This window comes from Podarcis vaucheri, assembly GCF_965113315.1.
Source record: "Podarcis vaucheri genome assembly, chromosome: 8".
In the NCBI taxonomy this organism is placed as follows: Eukaryota; Metazoa; Chordata; class Lepidosauria; order Squamata; family Lacertidae; genus Podarcis; species Podarcis vaucheri.
The window spans coordinates 46,802,656-46,823,082 of NC_138766.1; the positions used below are offsets into that span (position 1 = coordinate 46,802,656).

The 20,427-nt window shown below is 44.2% G+C and overlaps 1 protein-coding gene and 1 long non-coding RNA gene across 12 annotated transcripts in view; both read left to right on the forward strand.

The window, feature by feature from the left end:
* LOC309539219 overlaps positions 1-20,427 on the forward strand; it is a 342,474-nt gene that overhangs the window by 74,411 nt on the left and 247,636 nt on the right. The window lies entirely within an intron of this gene.
* DLGAP1 (DLG associated protein 1) overlaps positions 1-20,427 on the forward strand; it is a 294,134-nt gene that overhangs the window by 65,778 nt on the left and 207,929 nt on the right. The window contains exons 1-2 of one of the 11 annotated variants that reach the window (XM_082235135.1): positions 18,914-19,066; positions 19,171-19,265. The exons of 9 other annotated variants lie outside the window; for them this stretch is intronic. The gene's annotated coding sequence lies outside the window, so the exon portion shown is untranslated. Of the gene's footprint in view, positions 1-18,913; positions 19,067-19,170; positions 19,266-20,427 lie in introns of those variants that run through there. One more of the 11 variants, XM_082235141.1, reaches the window with a different exon arrangement.

The following is a 20,427-nucleotide window of genomic DNA, read 5'->3' on the forward strand; positions in this document are numbered from 1 at the left end:
TGTATTCATGTTGAAGGATGTCATAAAGAGACTGCTGAGAGGATGTCGCTGTGTAACACAGTTGAGCAACATAAATTGAAAGTGTCAGTTTGAATTAATTGTTCCACGTGCCTGGGCTGGACTTTGAATTTTGGTCAAATAGTGAGAGGGGTAATTTTCAAGTGCCACTTTTGAAATAAACAATTAAGAGTTCAGAAGTGTAATTAGAATTCTACTTCGCTTTATCTGGAAATGGCAAAAGTTTTGTGATTGGCTCCCGTTCAGATAATTGTTTTCCTAATAGGATAAAAGTAAAGTGCTTGCTGAGAATGTATGCTTCTTATAGAAACAGATATCTCTCTTGCACATCATTGGAGAAAGACAAGAACACCACAGTATAAACCAGCTTGGCTTTGGAAAATGCAAGAACAGCCATACTTTTTCAAATTATACTTTCTATTGCATTGGAAAATGGGGTAGTAGCAGGTTTAATTTTCAGAGTGTGCACACTGAATAATTTAATGTGGCTTATAAAACATAAAGAAATTACATTTAAATATGCTGACCATGACATGAAAAAGCACTATCTAGTCTCTCTCTCTCTCTCTCTCTCTCTCTCTCTCTCTCTCTCTCTCTCTCTGTGTGTGTGTGTGTGTGTGTGTGTAAAGGATAATGGACATATAAGAGCCACGATAGTCTTGATTGGACCTCCCATAAGCCATGAGGATGAGTATTAGGGCCTTTTATCAGGACTATTCTTCTGTGTGAGGATCGGTTAACCCTTTTCCCATCTCATGTTCCCCATTTGGCTTTTTGACTCTCTATGCAGAGGTCAAATAGCAATTCAGTGTCTGTCTCTCTATTTGTCAGGAACTTTTAAGTTTATAAAGCTTCTATGTCATTTGAAGAGCTTTAACCAGCAAGTGCAGTTATAACAGTCTTCGGTTATTTAGAAATATATGTGCATCTTTAAGGAATCCTTGTCCATGTCTGATCCAATAATGTGTACTTAAATTCTCAGAGAGAGAGAAGGGGATGGGGAGAGATTTGCAATTTATATTAATAGATTATTATGCCTGAAGCAATTCTGTGGGAAAGTTGCCAGATCTTCCATAGATCAATAGAAACATACCTGTCTTGACATTTTCCAAGTTCTATGGCAAGCAGAATGGTAAGAGAAAGATTATTTTTTTTGCACAGCTAACAATATGTGTTCCTTGATAGGCCTGGATGTGAAAGAGAAAAACACCACTCTCTCTTTGCCTAAGTGTGTGTGTGTATACAAACACACTGTTCTGACCTTGAAGTGTAAACAAAAAGTTTTTAGGGTACCATATCAAGCATCTTGAAAGCTGGGCACAATGGGAAGTTGAGATGGATTGTTTTATTTTCACCATATAATCCAAGTTCCTTTTATATATACTACTGTATACTCCACCATCAGCACTTGTGTTATTTCTTAGCCTCCATAAGGCAAGGGGCAAAAGGTCGGGATTCATTTTCAGAGAAGGGAGCAGAAAGGAATAAAAAGAATAAAAGATCAGAAAGGAACTAATGGATTTTTTTTTAAAAAAATCCATTTTAGAAAGAAATAGATAACATTGTTCTTTTAAAGTTCTTGCTTCGTCTATCTTTTGTCCATAGATCACTGGTTTCGAGTTATAAATATAAAATAAAGTGACTGCTGTATGCTCAGTAAAATTTATTTTAATACAGCTAATTGTATTGTTATAATTAGCCATAATATTTCCATTTGGGATAACACTAAAATTAGAAGGTACTTGTATAACTTAACAACCGATAAAACACTGATATGTATGCTTGGTTAGCAATTTTACCTATGATTATGCTTTGGGAAATCTTCAAGCATTGCATTAAATTTTAATTGATATGAAGAAAACTGTGTTGATTGATTTGGGATAAACGCAAGCTGGTTTGCAAACCACACACATTTCTAGTGAAGCAACATGACATTTTGGCAAAGGTACACAAATGAATTCCAAAAGCTTGTTTGCCCACTATAACATTTTAATAACAATTTGGTCACCATTTTTCAACCTTTGTAGTAAGCAGCCAGACTTCTGAGTAAGTACGGAAGTAGCAATGTAGCTGGAGGGTTTATGATAATTCCATAAGCAGAGAAGTGTCTCTGCAAGGGAGAGATAAACAGCAACTAATCCTCATAATTCCCTACTGATAGCCTATCCATCTCTGGTATAAATTAGAAAGCCTAGAGATTAGAAAAGCTAGGCTGGGTGTAGCTCACAGCATTAATCACAGTATTAGGTCAACAGTATGCTGAAATGCTGTGTCTTTGCAGCTGGTGTTACACTACAGGTTGAGTAATGCAGCTTAAAATAAAGGTTGATTGATTGTTTGAGGGGTCACACTGTTGTAATATGGTTTTTCCTGAGACCTTTGTTTCATATGCTGAATGAAACCTGCTCTGATTCTTTTGTTTTTGAAGCTCTTGAGATGCCCACTTCATCCTAAGTAACTGTCTGTCTTGGCACAAAAAGTTTCATTCTACTGCAGCACTACTTTAGTATTCCAGAATGAACTGTTCGTTTTAGATTTACTGTGGACCAAGATGGGCATTTGGGTCTTGAAACTGGTGTGCATATTTTGTTGAAGCATGATATAAGCTTGCACACATTATAGAGTTAAATGCAACCTTTTTATCAACAGAATATTTTCAGGAAGCTTCTCCCACGCACGCACGCATGCGAAGCATCTAATTAATTTTTACAGAACGTGTTGATAAAACATCCATTACAGCCCAAAAGCTATGGTGATGCAGTGTTCCAATTACGCACTCACTTTTGGGAGATTAGCTGTTCGTGAAAATTCTCTACTAGCCACACAAACCTCAATGAAAATGCCTTTTGCCCGGCTTGAATGGTGAAACTTCACCTTGTACAAAAGGATCACTAAACATGGCCATGTCGTTGTTTCTTCTTCTTCTTCTTCTTCTTCTTCTTCTTCTTCTTCTTCTTCTAGCTCCATTACCCAATTCAGCATCATGTGCAACCCTCTATCTACTAACCAGCACTACATCTATTAAAACAAATGGGGCAGTGCAAGGTGCACTTTGCCTTGTGGGTCTATGCTGACAGTTCAGTGTAATTACTTTACTGAAGGGAGCTGGCATGCAGAGCAGGCAAGTTGATTAGGTGGCAGGCCCAGCAAACCTACAACTTGCAAGGATGCCCCGGGAAAATAGGAGGCATTTGTGGGGAGAGGAGGGAAATTCCAGTGTCAGATTTCACTTACTCAGCTATACTACTGTACTGTACTGTACTATCAGTGGCGTAGCGTGGGTTGTCAGCACCCGGGGCAAGGCAAGTAATTTGCGCCCCCTAACCCATGGATTTGCGCCCCCTAACCCTAACCCCCGGATGTTGCGCCCGGTGCAGCCAGCCCCCCCCTGCACCCCCCACGCTACGCCACTGTGTACTATACTACTTTTGAAGCTCTGTCACCAGTGGGGCTGAAGAGGGGGCATGCCAGGGTGGTTTGAGGGTGTAGTGGGGGAGAACTAAGGGGGAGGGGACTTGGATTCTCAGTTCTCTGGCATGCTCTTTTCTCCTCCACCTTTTGACCCATCCTTTATCATAAGGTCCCAGTGAAGGTTACAGTGATTTAAAAATTCGATATTATTATAAGTTAAGACAACCTATAATTGGGGTGAGATCACAGGAAGGGCCAGAGCAAAGAAGTACATCTATATTCCCTGACCTGGGAGCACCGAACTTTACTTTCAGCAGACATATTTAGGATTGCGCTGGGAGCAAGCCTTACTGAACTTAGTAGATACTGAAATCTTAGTATATCTGAATAGTTTGTGCTGTTGGCTATGTCAAGGACAGGAGGAAAAAGTGAAAAAGCTGTTTGAAGGACTTTTTAATTGGAGCTCTTTGGGCGGTATGTAGCTATAGATGTGCTACCACAGGGTTAGGATTACTAATGTTTTTAATGTTCGATGTCTTACTGTGTTTTTATTTGTTGGAAGCCACCCAGTGTGGCTGAGGTAACCCAGTTGGATGGGTGGCATATAAATAATAAATTATTGCTTATAATAATAACATTACTGCAACAGTATTCTGCCATCTCCTCCCCTGTCCTATCCACGCCCCCATATCATCCCCAAATCTGCTCAGGAAGGTTGAGGGAACCCCAGAGGAGGAGGAGGAGGAGATGGTTCTGTTGTGCAAGAATAAATCCTTGCACTAATGGACTGATCTGTTTAACACCACATTGAATACAACCCTTTATGTGCATTAAAACTGAAAACAATGGTTGATGTTAATTAGAGCAAGAGTGCAAGAGGGCTGTTGTTCTCATTTCCTGCTTGTGGTTTTCTCGTTTGCCCAGTGTGGGAAGCGGGCTGCTGAGCTAAATCCAGCCTGATCCAGTACGGCTCTTATTTATTTAAAATACATTTATATCATCTTTAAATACAGAAACCTTCTCAAGGCAGTTTAGAAAATAAAAGACTTTAAAAATATGCAACAGCAAAATACAGATGAAACACAATTAAACCATTCAGATGAAAGCATAAAAATAACATTCCAAGTCAAAACCAAAGATCACCTGGCGGGGGGGGGGGATTCAGCTTGTGGCAGAACTGTGACCTGAAAATAGGCATTTTCTGCAGTTGCACCTGTATTTTCTACAGAATGCGCTCTCTTCTGTCATTTTTGAGGCAGCAACCATCAGTTGCTTCATATGTTTTGTGAAGACTTATCCTTCTCCTCAGGCTTTCCCTGACTTATAAGACCAGACCTATATATTGACTGCCCAAATTTCTGTTTTATTTCTTTTCATAAGCTTTTGCATTGTTGTTTTATACTGTATTTTTTATGACACTGATTTTTTAAAAATATTGCACACCACTTAGATTTCTAGACTATTAAGTAGTTCATAAATGCTTTATTAAAATAAAGACAGAATTAAAAGCAGGCTGAAATACAGGATTAAAAACCAGACTTTCAAAATAAAGAAGAAAACAGGTATACTTCCCAAGGAAGGGCATTTCATAAGTATGGGACTGCCATAGGCCCTTGTATTATTCCCACCAATCTGATAGACCTTACCTGTGGATATTTGAGCCATTGTGATTATTCTTAGGACCTGGGCAAGTTAATGCAGGAATATGAAGTCCTTTAAATAACCTGGTCCCAAGCCTTTAGAATTTCAGAGCTAATCATCAGTTCTTACATTTACCCTGGAAACAAATTAACAACTGGTGCAATATTGTCAGCCCTTTAGCAACAATATTGCCAAAGGGCTGAATCTGACACAATGGGTTAAGAAAACCTAGTTTTTCAGAAGTTATAGGTGAAAGTGGTTAACAATTATGATAGCAACATTATTTTAGCAAGTATTTCCAAGGAGAGGGAAGTATTGCAAAAAGCACTGCTACAAAATATTATGTTTTATTGGTGCTGAATGACTATGAGAGACATTTGCCATAAATCTAGCACAGTGGAGTGTTTTACAAGAGTCATCATATTTCTCAAGCTTTATTATACTTTCATTTCCCCATCATTATTTTTTATTCTTCCTGAGACTCAAACACTTTCGTTCAAGTAAAAAGGTGTATCTTGTAAGCACATCATTTCTCATCCTGAGAATTCTTTTCTTTCTCTCTAATTACCTCCTCCTCTCCCTCACATTACTCCCAACCATTCTCAGCTACTGTTAGGAGGACCTCTGCTACAGAGCTGGGGTTTTAAGACAGCAAATTAAAAACGGAAGGAAGCAAAGGTTCAGGGGAGTGTGCACAAAATCTCTGTAGCTGTAAAGAGTCATAAAGTAATCTTAGCCAGGCCTAGTGATCTCAGCACTGCATGGTCCATACAGAATCTCAGCAGCATCCTTTATGTTGGCCCACAGTGCTAACCCCCAGTCCTTAAGAAGCATACTATTCCTTTGCCCCAACAAAAGTTTGTTTATGGCCTCTAGCCCTGGTGAATGTATGCTGGTTGTAGACTGTGGCACGAAGGTTATTGGCCCCTGTGTGGAATAAAATACTTGATAACAGTGGCCCTAAGTGGTAGTGTCTGCAGTATCCTAGGTGGGAGGTGGTGTGGCACCCCTGAATATGTGAAGATTGTGTCTTGGGTCCAAACTATTAGAAACAGATGCATCTGGAGTGTGTGAATGTTTGGGATACTATTTTCTTCTTCTTCTGTGTTAGGCAATTTTCTCTCCTGTTTAGCTTTAAGCTGCTGGTTTATTTGTCTTATTTTATGCAGACTTGTATAGATTGATTTTTTTTAAAAAAAGATGATATTATTTCTAATTGTTTCTAGTATATCTTTCTTATACTTGTTCACTTGATATGTTGTGGGCACAGTTTTGTGGGGAAGCGGCATGCAAATAAAAATAGATGATTGTTATACTGAATGGCAGCCAAGGAAGGGAAGGTCTGTGCCTCTACAGATTGCCACTGCTTGAAAGTAAGTGAGTGAAAGTTAGCCCAGTCTGCTTGTATGGCCCTGTGTTGTCATGTTCTGTGACATTGACTATGCCCTACATTACTGACCCTAGCATAACTAAGTTCCTCTCTTCTGTGGAGATGGTAGTATGCAGTGCCACATGGATGCAATAGCAGCTTGCATTGTCCAAGTACAACTGCTGATTAATCCTCCTTATAATTTTGCATACTACACACAAGACTCCACAGTCTCTTGTGTCAGGGCTAAGAACCCTCAGACTGTGTATCTAAGCTGCCTATTGCAGCATGACTGTTTCATACAGACTTATAATCCTGAACACTCACCTTCCTTGGGAAAAAAAAGGAAAGCTATTATTTTTGTATTTCTTTTTCCCCTGGCCAACATACACTGGGCTTTATTTCCTCTGAGCTTTCTGTTCTCTGCTGCATCTTATCCCATTTAGGGCTTAATTTGTGTCAAGGCTCACTGAAGCTCAGCCATAGGATATGTTTTTAAAAGTAGGTTAAAATCATGATATATGTTTCCCTGAACATGAATTAAGTTAATTTCCCTTATCTTTAAGCAACTGTATGTTTGGGATAATCGACACTTAAAAGATGTCAATTCTAGGTAGGCTTCAGTCCTGACATGTGTAACTTTAGAAAGTAAAGCTAATCACTACTCAATTGCTTGGGCAGAGCTGATTGCTACTGTTGTCCAAGACATCACAGTGTTGTACCACGGGCCTAGTTTTTCAGTCAGTTACTGAGCTAAAATAAAATTTCCATTTCTGGTCTTCAAGAGCTAAAAGTACAGCATGTACAATGAATCAACAGTCAACTGCAAAACAGTTTCCCCTCTAATTCAAGGACAAAATTATTCCGCTTTCTTCAGCAGCAGCATGGTCAGCAATCCTGGTTTACTTTCCAACCCTTGTTTGTGATCACCACCGATTCTCTCCCCCGGCATATACACACACAATGTGATCTTTTCTCAATTGGCTGGGGCTGAAGAAGGCAAGAAACAGGGGGAGTCGCTTCTACTGCTTGAAAACATCCCCTGTTCTTACTTTCTCCACACTGCAGTGCAAACAGAGAGGAAATCTGTGTGCAGATAGGCATGTTATTGGATTTGAAGACACCTGCTCTTCAATAACTCTAGGAGTAGCCCTTTAATGGATGCAGCTTTAATTGTTCCCTGTAGAACTTCCCTCCACATGGTAAGGCTTCATTTTTGCAGGGGTTTTAATGCAAACCCCTTTCTGATTGGGCAGCCCTCCTAAAATGAAAGGTTTCCTCATTTTACCACCCTGTGGTGAATTGTCTGTCCTGGGAAAAAGTGTGCCCTTACTGCTTATCAGTTTCATTGAAACCAAAATGAGAGGGGGAACTCTGCTTTAGCAGCAGTTTCAGTACAAACTGCTGATGGACAAGAGAGCCAAGTCTGCTTTCTGATGGGGTAGGCAAGTCTTGCTGGCTTCATGGTGCTTTGATGTCCCACCAAATCATCTGATGTCAGTGATGAACACGGTTTTGACACCCCCCCCCATACTTGTCAAATTTTGGCCCATGAGGCCAACCTGATAAGGATTTGGCCCACAGAGCCAAAAAGGTTCATAAATTTAGGTTTGCACAATTAAAGTGGATTAAAGCAGCCTGCCACCATAGCGAATCAAATTCACTTTTTAAAGAATAGACTTTTTGCAGTTAAGAAAGTGGCTGGGAAATGCACTGTAAAGTATGGAATGGATGAATGATTAACAGCAAGATGTATCAGCACAAATCAGGTTGAAGGCTCATTGTTATATAACCTCCCCACAAGCAAATCAGAATTAATCCCCAGTGAAGACTACACATTGTCTAACCTCAGTGTAAGCCTAGTGCAAGCAAATCAGGATGAATGGTCAATAAACAAGTTACCCTAGGAGGAGCTTTATACTTATCCTTTAAATATTTAAAGGATCACTCTAGTGATCCTTTAAATATTTACAAATAAATGTCAGTTGCTTATTTTGAATCAAGATAGCCTTTATTTATTTTTTGGCTTCTAATTTCCTCATTCCATCCACACAACTGTTTTAGAAATGTTATGCACAAAGGCTACACAGGTGATTCAAAACCTGCCAAGTTTGTACAGTTCTCATATGAATTACCTTGCTTGCTGTAAAACGAACTATTGTCAAGTTTGTCCAGATGATAAAACATAAGGAAGATATTTTTATTTTTCCTGTAATGATATGTGTGGCGGCAGCAGTCACTGAATGGGGACTGGTTCGTTGGAGGAGAGCTTCCTGCCAAGTAGAGCACAGCATTTTTATTGACGAGTACACACAAAAGGGGGGGGGAGAAAAGAAAGCAACATTTTGGAAAGCGGAAGAAAGAAAAGCAATGCAGTCACCCAAGGGAGTTACTGCAGAAGCAGTAATCTGAAATATCCAGGCATCTTGCCAGCTGCTTCAGAAGGCTGAGTTAATCAACACTTTGATGTTTCTTGCCAATCCATGCTGTGGTGTAATACTTCCTTAGTGCAAAAGTATATGTTAATTTCCCCCCTGTTTATTGCCACCCTAAACCTTTAAACATCTTCTATGGATCCATTTATTTAGATGTATGCAAGAAGTAAACTACTGTTATCTTTGAAAGATACATCTTTATTATTCAATTTGCTGCAGTTAATAATTTCCTGGTGGTAGCTTTTATCAGTGCTATGATTTGATATAGCATTTACATTCTCTACACTAAGCACAGTGATTTGCGCAGTGCTTCTGAAGCACCCAACCACCAGCTGGTTGACAGGCACTTTGGAAGTGCCATGTACCGTATTTTTCGCTTTATAAGATGCACATTTTCCCCTCCAAAAATTAAGGGTGAATGTGTGTGCGTCTTACGGAGCGAATGCAGGCTCCTTGGCTTCAGTGATGGCAATGCAAGGCCTCCGAAGCGCAGTGGGAGCGCTCCCGCCGCGCTCTGGAGGCTTCGCGTTGCTTTCGCTGAAGCCTGGAGAGGGAGAGGGATCGGTGCGCACCGACCCCTCTCGCTCTCCAGGCTTCAAGGATAGCCACCTGAAGCCTCTGGAGCGCAGCGGGAACTCCTGCTGCACTCCGGAGGCTTCGGGTTGCCTTCACTGAAGGCGAAGGCAATGTGGGAGAGGGGGAGGGAGAGCTGCGCAGCACCCCTTCAGCTAATTGGGAGGAGAAATGGAATGGGCTCCATTTCTCCTGCCACTTTGCTGAAGGGGCGCTGCGCAAAGAGGGGGAGAATTTTTTTTCCTTGTTCTCCCCCTCTAAAACAAGGTGCGTCCTATGGTCGGGTGTGTCCTATAGAGCGAAAAATACGGTAATTAACAGTGCCTGACCCTTCCCACCAATCCTTGCCTATCCCACACATAACATCATATATGATATATATGGGGGCCAAATAGCCTGACAGAGAAATGGGGAGGCCTGACAGGTGGGAGTTCTACACCTGATTTCAAAAATAATATTGGTGCAAAGTGGACTCCTCTAGTAAGTGCAGCTTGGTCTCCAAGCTGTTTCTGCTGACTGCTGAGAGCAATCAATCTTCTGGTTCTGGCACTTGAGCCTAGAGGTGCTATCCCTGCTTTTCTTCACTGATTCAGCCAAGCACTGCTGGTCCTCCCTTGCTTGTTCCTTGATTCCCAGGCCAGAGTTTAGGTAGAGACATGGTATCTTCCCCTGAATCACTGGGTAGGCCCATGGGACACTCCAGCATCAGACTTCTCAAGAATAGAGCCCACATGTTGCAACATTTGGTCAGGTGTGTTAAAACATCATGGCTTGAATATGGCTAGGTACTGAGTAAGAACTTCCCAACTCTCAGTCACCACACCACTTCAAACTCTAGATTACATAATCCGTATTTGCTGCATATCAACACCTGAAAAAAATCTTCTGTATTTTTCAGAATGTATATATGTATATATGACTTCACTGTTGCATCTCAACTGAATGAAGCAAGGCAGTGCCAGCTGTTGAATTATTAATTATTAATCAATTGTCATCTAAGGTCAGTTTGCTGTCTTCAAAGCACTTGATGCTATTTCTTTTTGAGATAGAGAAGAAAAGAGTTGGTCTATACATGCATCACAATGAGAGGGTAGAATGAACCGTACAACTTCAGACTGCAGGTGGGGAGCAAAACTTGAGGACACAAAACCAGCACAACAGAGTCTTTGTCAAAAATCTTCTAGTTTTCCATTTGTTATGTGGGGGAGAATTCAAAAATAGTATCCCACTTGTAGTCCGAAGCAGTGTAATCTATTCTGCTGCCATTTATCTTTAAATTTTATGTTGTTGCTTTTAGAATTGTATGGTTTGATTTATTTGCATTATGATTTTAGATAATATATTGGAAACTGCCCTGTGATTTTACTTGTAACGAATAGCAGTTTACACATTTCGTTAATAAACGTTAAATATTCACCTACCTCATTCTGTGTGCCATGTGTAGAGCCAGACAGAGAAACTAAGGAAAACAGCACGTACGTGTGTGTGTGTGTGTGTGTGTGTGTGTGTGTGGAAATAAATTGGCATTCACCTGACACTGTTGGGTTGCTGCTCTAGTTACTTTGACTCTTAATATCAACGATTAATTTTCAGTTGCACTGCTTAAAAGTTTCAGGCTTCATTTATATTGATTTCTCCTGTACCTGGTAATCCTGGGAAGATGGACCATATGCTGATACATTATAATCCATTAAGTCTCTCTGAAGTTAATGAAGTTGCCCAAAGTGCGTGTAAGCATGAGAATTGGCCTGCATGTGATTCTTAGATGGCTTATAACTGGGTCACAAATAATTAACTTTCAGACATTTTAGATTAATATCAATGTAGCATGTACATTAGCCAGGCTTTGGGGTGATTTTGTTGTTGTTGTTTGCTATTTGAATAGATAGCGCTGTGGTTTTGGTTTTGGCTGATGAAGATGTATAAATCTTGCGTTCTGCTTCTCTAGTTTATTTTTAACAAAAACAAAATCAAAATAAAATAAAGCATGTAATTAATTTGAGAAAGATCAGTAATTGTGAATACTCCAAGTATGGTGAGGCGATGACAGTAGCTTTCTGGGTTGTTGGGCTCTCTTAAAAAGTTGGTGAAAGAGGCTTGCTAATCCTTAGTGGTTTCTTTTGAAATTGAATAGCGGTAGATATTTATTACTCAACATGCAGCAGAGGTCATTAAAAAAGACAACTATATACGTCAGTTGCTTGACTTTGGCAGATGGTTCTACATACACGGACATTTAGCATATGTTTTCAAAAGCCAAAATGGAAATCATATGACTTGCAAGGCTGTTTTATAAGATTGGAGGTCTCTTATAGTTACTGTGAGACCTTTTGTTAAAGGTAGATCTGCCCTGAGAGTTTCTGAGCAAATTCTAATAACAAACAGGATCTGGTTTTTTATTAGCAGGGCAATTATATTCTTACATAGCTCCCAGTTGGCTTTTGCAGAGTTTTCAAGCAAACTGTTTTCAAGGACTGCTGAGATACTAGAAAACAAAATAAATGTGCAAGCTAGCTTCATGAATCTCAAGCGTTTGACTAACACACACTTGGTAATGTAAAGTCAGCCTGGCTATGATTTCTTGTATACACCAGGCTCCTTTGTCCATCTGTGCTTAATTGTAAGTGATAGGCAAAGGCAGAAGCTTTTAGCGGTTTAATCGCCAGCCAATTTCTTCCTCTTGAAAATGGATGTGACAGTGAAATGCCTTCTACCAGGCCAGGTATTTATGGTCTTTTAAAATTAGTTAAATGTTTGTCGTCCATCTTAGTTTATAGTGCTTCCTATGTACTATATGTACAGTGTACTTCTATGAACCCTGTCTAGAGTTAGATAATGTACATGCCATGGCTTCTATAAATGGTGAAAGAAAGCAGCAGGGATGGCAAGAAATCCCCTCTTCCCTTAAGAATCGACCTCATAGATAAACAAAAGTTGTACTCTTCCCTGAACTCTGTTTTGCATGCTTCCACAACGACTAATGACAGCAACACTTAAGCTGCTTTCAGACAGCACTTTATTCCATTTTCATGTGTTACCTTACCAGATAATTTCCTCATTATTTGATCTTTCACATAATATAAAGGCCAATTCTGGAAATCTTGTCATAATTATGGGTCCTGCTACTGAAATCAGGTTGCATGACTGAGTTTTGAACACATTGTTTATCAACTCGAGTACCAAACTCCTAAGCAATTACTTGATGCATAACTTCAATATAATTCCTTGGAATTTCAGATTTCAAATAGACTGAAAATTGAACAAACTGCCCTGTTTACCACACCCTGAGCAATAGTAAACTGCATTGTAGCTGCTAGGTGGCATACGTTCCCTCTGGATGACAAATGCCATCAAACTGACAGAGACTTGCTGTAATGGTTGTAGGGGTTGCTCGTGCGTAAATCGGCGCCACACCTGGTGGGTTGCCTGAGTGAACCCTTTCTGTCTGGACAGCCACTCGCCCGTGGCTGTCTCAATCGCTGGCAGAATCCATCAGTGGGCGTTTCTTGAACTTCTTCCAGCAAAGAAGCTCCTTGACGCCTAGTCTCCGCCTAGTCTCCCTGCGCGGAAGCCTTCTGCGCAGGGAGGGCGTGGGCAGTGGAGGACCCGTGCTCTCCCCGCTGGTCCCCGGCGAGGAGTCATGGAGCCACCTCGCCGATTCCCCCATCTGCCCCCCTTTTCCACTGGTGCTACGCTGATTTCCTTCCCCAGAAGATGTGCTGCTTCTCTCCCTCCCGGGACGCTCTCTGGAAACCCTCTGGAGCCCTCCCTCTCCCTCTGGCTCCGATGGCAGTTCCCTGACATCCACCTCCTCCCCAGGACGCCCTCCACCCCGGCGCGATTTTCTGACACAACCTCGTCTCTTTCCTCGGCCGACGATGCGGGGAATCCCTTGAAGGAGCTGTCACCATCCTCTGAGGATTCAAAACCAGCCTTCCACCCACTCCGATCTCTCCCCGCAGGGTGGACCACCCAGTCTGATTCTTCTCCCTCTGACACCTCTCCTCCCTCCTCTTCAGAGGCAGGAAGACCCACAAAGTCCCCTTCGTCGTCTGTGGTTCCAAATTCTTCCTCCCAGAATCTCGCTAGTGGTTTGGGCTTATCCGGGAACAAACTGTGAAATTCTTCCACCAGATACCCGTCATTGATTGACTCAGCGGGGACCCACGGGTTCTCACTCCCAAGCTACCAAGTACTCCACCTGGCGACCTCGCCACCTTGAATCAAGTATTTCCGTGGCTTGGTTGCGGTGTTCCCTCTCCTCTACCCGCGGGTGGGTGGTGACTCCTCCCTCCCACCCCGGATATTCCCGCCCCTCCCTGTTTGGTGTGAGTAGGGACCTATGGAACAACAGATGTATCTTCATGCTGTCCGGCAACTTGAGTTTGAACGCCACTGGGTTCACCTGCTGTGTTACCTCAAAAGGCCCCAGCCGCCTCGGCTGCAACTTCTTGCACCCTTCCTTTAGGGGTAACCCTTGTGTTGACAACCACACCCGGTCTCCTACCCGTATGGCCTCCCCCTCCCGATGGTGCTTGTCTGCCTGCCTCTTGTAAACTTCCTTGGCCCGCTCCAAGTTCATCTTGAGTTGCTGGTGCAAGGCCTCCATTTCTTCTATAAACTGCTCGGCCACAGGTATACTCCATGCTTCCTCCCCCCTCCCCGGGAGGGCCCTGGGGTGACACCCATAATTGGCCATGAACGGGCTCATTCCCATGGACACATGTTCAGCGTTATTGTACGCAAATTCAGCCAAAGCTAGTTTCTCTACCCAATCGTTCTGTCTCTCGCTGACGTAGCAGCGTAGGTATTGCTTGAGTATACTGTTCGCTCTCTCTGCTTGTCCATTGGTTTCTGGGTGTCTCGCCGTTGAGAAGCTCACCTCCACCTGTAGCAGGCTCATGAGCTTTTCCAGAACCTGGAAGTAAATTGTTTCCCGCAATCCAAGATTACCCTCGAGGGAGCCCCATGCAGTCTGAAAATGTGATCCACAAACAACCTGGCTGTCTCCTCTGCCATCACCGCGTGTGAGCAGGCTATGAAATGTCACATTTTTGTCAGTAGATCGACTACTACCATGACTGCTGTCTTCCCCCTTGACTTGGGCAAATCTGTCATAAAATCAATAGACACTACCTCCCAGGGCCTTCCCGGTGTAGGTAAGGGTTCCAGTAACCCTGCTGGGGCAGCCCTCTCTCCCTTTGCCCTCTGGCATCGGTCGCACCCCCGTACATATTCCCGTACGTCTTCCCTCACCTTTGGCCACCAGAACTGCCTGGTGACGAGCAGCATGGTCTTGTGCTGTCCAAAGTGGCCAGCTGTTGGGTTGTCATGGAGCTGTTTAAATACCTTCCCCCTCAAGGTCTCCCCCGGTACGGACAGTGCCCCCTTATAGTACAGTAGCCCTTCCTTTTCCTCAAACCCTCCATGGTCTTCCCTTCTGTCCCAGAGTTCCCTGATTTTTGCTTGAGCGAACACGTCGTCTCTAGTAAGCCCTGCCAGTTCTCGTTTCCCAACCAACGTTCCCCCACACACCCACCGGTCCTCGGGAAACACGTGTCGGGTTTCCGGTGGTCCCTCTCCCTCCAGGTATTCTGGTTTCCGGGAGAGAGCATCTGCTCTTACATTTTCCTCTCCCGGCACATATCTGATCTCGAAGGAAAACTTGGCGAACTCCTGGGCCCATTGAACCTGTCTCTGGTTGAGCACTCGCGCGGTCCGCCAGTATTCCAAGTTCTTGTGGTCAGTACAAACCTGGATCTTGTGCCGCGCCCCTATCAACAGATGTCTCCATTGCTGAAACGCCGCGTAGATCGTAAGCAGTTCGCAGTCATACACTGTGTAGTTTTGCTCTGACTTGCTCAGCTTCCTTGAGAAAAAGGCACATGGCCTCCAGTCCTGCTTAGCCCTGGGCTGCAAAAGGACCGCTCCCACAACTTGGTCGGACGCGTCCGTCTCCAGTCTCATGGGCTTCTCCAGATCAACGTGCAGGAGCTGCTCTTCCGAAGCGAACGCCCTCTTCATCCTTTCAAAGAATTGCTGGGCACTTTCTGTCCACGCGAACTTCTTTTTGCTACTGAGACAATCTGTTATGGGCGCTGTCAAGTGAGCGAAATTCTTTATGAACTTCCTGTAGAAGTTGCTGAACCCTAAGAACCTCTGCACATCTTTCCGGGTTTGGGGGGCTTTCCATTCCAGCACTGCCTTCACCTTGCCTGGGTCCATAGCTAGGCCCTTGTCTGACAACTTGTACCCCAGAAACCCGACCTCCCTGGCGTGAAATTGGCATTTTTCCAGCTTGACCCACAACTGATGCTTCTGCAGTCTCTGTAGCACTTCCCTGACGTCTCTGACGTGTTGCCTCTCATTGTCTGAATAGATTAAGATGTCATCCAAAAAGGCTACGCAATTCTTGTACAGCAGGGGCCCCAACACGTGGTGCATGAATGCTTGAAAGCAGGTGGAGCCCGATTGTAATCCAAATGGCATGACTAAGTACTCGAAGGCCCCCAGGGGGGTGAACATGGTCGCTTTCCATTCGTCCCCCTCCCTTATCCTAATTAAATTGTATGCCCCCCTGAGGTCCAGCTTGGTAAAAATCTTCTCCTGCCTCACCCGGGTTAAAATGTCATCAATCCTTGGCATTGGGAAGGTCACGGGTTCTGACACCAGGTTCAAAGCCCTATAATCTACGACCAACCTGGGCTGATTGGTCTCCTTTTTGTCCACAAAGAACACTGGACTGCCCCCCACCGCCTTTGATTCCCCCTCTTCAGGTTCTTGTCAATAAACTGCTGCAACTCCTGCATCTCCCGGTCGGACATGGTGTACAGCTTACCCACCGGCAACTGAGCCCCTAGGAGTAGGTTGATTTGGCAGCCAAAGGGCCTGTGGGGGGGTAGTCTATCTGCCTCCCTCTCGCTGAAGACCTCCTTCAGATCAGCATATTGTGGTGGCATCTCCCCTTTTTGTTCCACATCCAGCCCAACCACCCTGACCACCGTCATTCTTGGGTTCTTCCCTCCCAGACAGTGTCCTAAGCAGTAAGCTGACCCAAAGGTGACTGACCGCTGATGCCATGACACTACTGGATCATGCAGTGCCAGCCAGCTCATTCCCAGTATTATTCAGGGTTCTGCCAGTGTGGCCACGTGAAAGGCAATGGTCTCTGTGTGCCTGGAAACCCTCATTCGCATTGGTGGGGTCTGGTGTGTCACTTCCCCTCCCAGAAGTTCCCTGCCATCGATAGTTGTCACCTGCAAGGGAAAATCCAGAGGCAACAGGTGGAGTTGGTGCTCCAGAGCGAAGTCTCTGCTGAAGAAATTACACGAGCTGTCCGAATCCAGCAGTCCCTTAACTTTGACAGGGTGCCCATTCGGGAGTTCTAGCACCACTTCGATGGCTATAGCTGCCTTGGGAGGTCAGGCTGGGTCACTTCTATTGGTTGCTGGCCTGGCTACTGCCCCTGCTGGTTGGCAGCCAGGCGTTGTCGTTTCCCTGTGCCTGCCCTTCCTCCCCCTTCTCGTCATGACCTGCTGCCCCCACCATCTCTTGCCAGGCTTTTCGTTGAGGGCAGACCTTAGCAAAATGTCCTGGTCGTTCACAGAGGAAACACTTCTTGGTAGTTTTCCACTCCTTTCCCTCCCTTTTACGACCTTCACCGGAGTTTGAAACCTCGCGCGCGCCATCAATTTCCATTGGCTCTGCCGCCTGGGGAGGCTCCCTTGGTATCTCAGGAATGTGGTAGTCATGGAAATGTTCCCCTCTCATTTCCCGCTTCTCCTGAGCCCGCGCTTCTTGGCGTACGCCTATCGCGAGCACAGCCTTTGTGAGCTCATCCATCGACCGTGGCTGGGGCGCTCGGGACAACTCGCCTTTCACTTCGGGGGAAAGACCCGCCTCAAACAACATTTGTATCGGTTCAGAGTCCAGATCCCACCCGAGCCGGTGTACTAACATCACAAAACGTGACCAGTAGCTTCTGACGGACTGGCTCCCCTGCTTGCACCCCATCAGTTCCCGCCGTGTCACGCTTTGCTCCACCTCACTGGAGAACATCGCGTCCATTCCCTGAAGGAATTTCTTAAGGTCCTTCAAGGCATCATGTTGCATCGCCATTAGGGGCCTGATCCATTCACGCGCCCCATCCTGCAGATGCCCCACAATGTAAGCCACCCTCTCCCCGTCATCAGCAAAGTCATTTTTTGGGAAGCTCCAAAGCATACTGCACTTCCGTTCGGAAAGCATTGTAGTCTTGGGGCTTTCTACAAAATTTGTGTACCATTCCTTGCGATGGGGGTGGCTCTGACCTGTGCATGCTGAGCCCGTCTTTCCTCCAGCCGCGCCGTCAGGATAGCTACGTGCGTCTCCAAGTCTCGGTTCCTCTTGACCAGACTCCGCACCGCAGCTGGTTGCTCCGTCTCTCCAGCTGTTCCTGTTTGGCTCATCATGCTGCCTCTCCGGGGCTGCGCACAAGCAATGTCAGGGACTGACGGATTGCTGTAATGGTTGTAGGGGTTGCTCGTGCGTAAATCGGCGCCACACCTGGTGGGTTGCCTGAGTGAACCCTTTCTGTCTGGACAGCCACTCGCCCGTGGCTGTCTCAATCGCTGGCAGAATCCGTCAGTGGGCGTTTCTTGAACTTCTTCCAGCAAAGAAGCTCTTTGACGCCTCGTCTCCGCCTAGTCTCCCTGTGCGGAAGCCTTCTGCACAGGGAGGGTGTGGGCAGTGGAGGACCCGTGCTCTCCCCGCTGGTCCCCGGCGAGGAGTCATGGAGCCACCTCGCCGATTCCCCCATCTGCCCCCCTTTTCCACTGGTGCTACGCTGATTTCCTTCCCCAGAAGATGTGCTGCTTCTCTCCCTCCCGGGACGCTCTCTGGAATCCCTCTGGAGCCCTCCCTCTCCCTCTGGCTCCGATGGCAGTTCCCTGACACTTGCTCTTGAGTAAGCATGCACAGAATCTGCATGCTTTGTGGGCAGTTGATGTTTTAGTGCTATGTATCTGTCCTGCTAATATGGCTAATTAAAGGAGAATGCAAGCTTACCAGCAAGATAGGAATTTGAATCCGCTTTAGCGACTGGAAGTGAAGAACCAGGGGTGGTTGCTATTCTAGGCTGATTCACCTGTCGCCCAGCTAGTGTGGGGCTTTGGGAAGGAGGTTTGAGGCTCTGGCAGGGTCCTAGCACCCTCCTTCCTTCTTCCCAAAGTTGGGCAACCACTAACTAGGCTTTAGGAAGGTGGAAGGAGGACTCTAGGACTTTGTCAGAGACTTCATGCTTCCTTCCCCAAGCCCAGTGCCTAGTAGTGCCATGCTTACGAGGCTTTGAGAAGCTCCCTGCAGTTTAGCAGTTGTAATCCAGGATTTTGCATGGCAGAGTAAGAAACCATGATGGCATAACATTTTATGTGATGTTCCCATGTTTTCGGGATGGTTGATGAGTATGCCTACAGGTAGACTGCGTAACAGCAACCACAGAATGCTACAAAGCTAGCCATGGTCATCCTCACTCCTACTTTTCTCCCACTTTGATTGCAATCCTATACATGCTTACCTGGGAATAAAGCCCATTGGACTTTGGTGGCCCTACTTCTGAGCAGAAATACAAAGGGTTCCACTTGTAAGCACACATTTTTTAAAAGGTTGCAAACTTCCCACTGTTAACTGCTTGCTAAGTTGTTTATCTGTATTTACCCAGTGTTCTGTTTTACTTGTTCCACACAGAAATCTTTGTGAGGACGCAATGTATGAAGGCTCCTGTAACCACCATATCTTAAAAATAATTCCTAAGTGACTCATTATGCTCTGCCTTCCATCAGGTGAGCTATATTCCAGCACATCTAATGGCCTTATTTAAAAAAGACTCACTAAACAGCTGCTGCTGCTCCTTATTGGTCCCTCTCTTTTCAGTGGCTGCTTTATCCTGCTTTGCTGTTTTACATGCTCTGCTTTTATTTTTTGCTACATGGGCTTTTTAAAATTCCGAATTATTATGTTATATATTATGTTGGCCAGTTATTTTCTTAATTACCTTGAACACATAGTATAAAAAGTGAGATATAAATCTAGTAATGAAATAAACTATCAATATTCCATTAGGACTTGAGCCATAATGCCAGCTCTGAAATTGAATTTGATCACCCACTTGTAGTGATTCAGACATCCTGCATAGGAAGGTATGCAAATGGTGTGAAAATAATCAGCACTGAGAATTCCAAGTCCCCTTTTTTTTCAGTGTTCTGAAGAAAAATTATCTGCAACTCACCCACTCTCCGCAGAGTTCAACAAATATAGAACACTCCTTGGGTAATTTGCCTTCCGTTCCTAAGAGAGGAAGCAGAATGGCTCTCATTTCAGACATGCAGATCTAAATATTTATACAGGAGGATTATTTCCCGATTAGGCCAGAAAAGAATTTGGCCTAATTTGTTGTATTGCTGCATTTATCAAGCAGTGTGTTCACAGTAGAGCATGACATTTGAGTTTTTCTGTCCTTGCAGATAAAATGCTGAATGTTTTGTAGAAAACACAACCGCTCCATGAACAAACAGTCCCACCTTTCCAACCTGTAAAGATTAGAGGATCACTGAGAAAAGAGAGCACTTTCTGAATAGTTACAGAAAACTGAACCAATATTCAACAGCTTCAAGTATCTGCAGAAATGTCTTGTCCAATATCAGCTGTTTAGTTAAGATAAGCAGGGGAGGGGGCTCTGCAGACAGTCCCCATATGAGCAGGATGCTGGTGGAAGCCATATTTACATCAAGGGGTCTTGTGAGAGATTAGTAACATGAGCTTTTCATGTTTTATAAAATTCAAGGACTGTGCAGCATAGCATAATCCTACAGCATAAACCTGGAAGAATTTTACTGATGAGCCTCCTCTTAAATCTGAAGGGGCAAAATTGTTAATGTATCATTCTTTCCCACTTTGCTTTTTCTGCCATTAATTTTCCTGCCATTAATTTCTTCTACTCCTTGC